Source organism: Cynara cardunculus, assembly GCF_001531365.2.
Source record: "Cynara cardunculus var. scolymus isolate 2C chromosome LG 5, CcrdV1, whole genome shotgun sequence".
Lineage (NCBI taxonomy): Eukaryota > Viridiplantae > Streptophyta > Magnoliopsida > Asterales > Asteraceae > Cynara > Cynara cardunculus.
In genome coordinates, this window is record NC_037532.1 from 141,810 (window position 1) to 142,840 (window position 1,031).

The window sequence follows — 1,031 nt, forward strand, 5'->3', positions numbered from 1 at the left end:
AATAAATTATAGTTTACAAGAATATAATTAACAATAAATTACAAATTATAGAAACTGAGACCTTAATTTATCAACCAAAGGGCAATTTTTAACAACCAACAAAAACTAAAAAGTAAAAAAAGTAATTAATTTACTTTAGAAATTACAAGGGTGGAGATATTTGCACCCCTCTATAGGCAAAGTATACCCTCTCTTGTCAACATTGTTTGCTGCAAAAAAAATTGAAAATTAATTTCAAGTAGTTTGTTCTAATTTTCCTTTTTTTTTTTAAATTTATGTTTTAATTTTTAATTAAATTATATTTTATAAATTTTCTGCCAACTAAYCATTTATAAATTAATTCAAATAATTATAAGATTGTTTTTTATTTTTAACAATTATAATGTTAACGTTTTAATTATTTGATAATTTATATATTTATTTTATTCTAAATAAATATTTAAAGCTACAAAGATAAAATAATTTAATATAAAAGATCATCAAAATTAGTTAATTGATAAATCAACAAATAAATTACAAAAARTCTAAATATATTACAACTCAATCAAGTAAAATAAAACTTGTGATACGATTACTAGATAACAATTGTTTGTACTTGTTTATTGGATCATGTACGGAGTAGCTCATGCGGTTGCACAATCATATTTGAAAATGAAACCAATTTGNATTACTAGATAACAATTGTTTGTACTTGTTTATTGGATCATGTACGGAGTAGCTCATGCGGTTGCACAATCATATTTGAAAATGAAACCAATTTGGCACGATAGAAAGCAAGGGGTGCCTTTCTGCCAAAGATATTTTGATGTAATAATTATCATTAACGTACTCAATTGTAAAAGCAACATGTTCTGTCAAAAATTGAAATGAGAAGAATGTCATACTACCTACAGTTGTTAAATATGTAGTATTACATTGTATCTTGAATCAATCAACAAGTCCGTAAAAAGAAAATGTTGAAGTGGTTTTTTGTGAATAAAACTACAATCTCCTCCTCCCTTTTTTAGAACAATAGTAAAATACATATCACG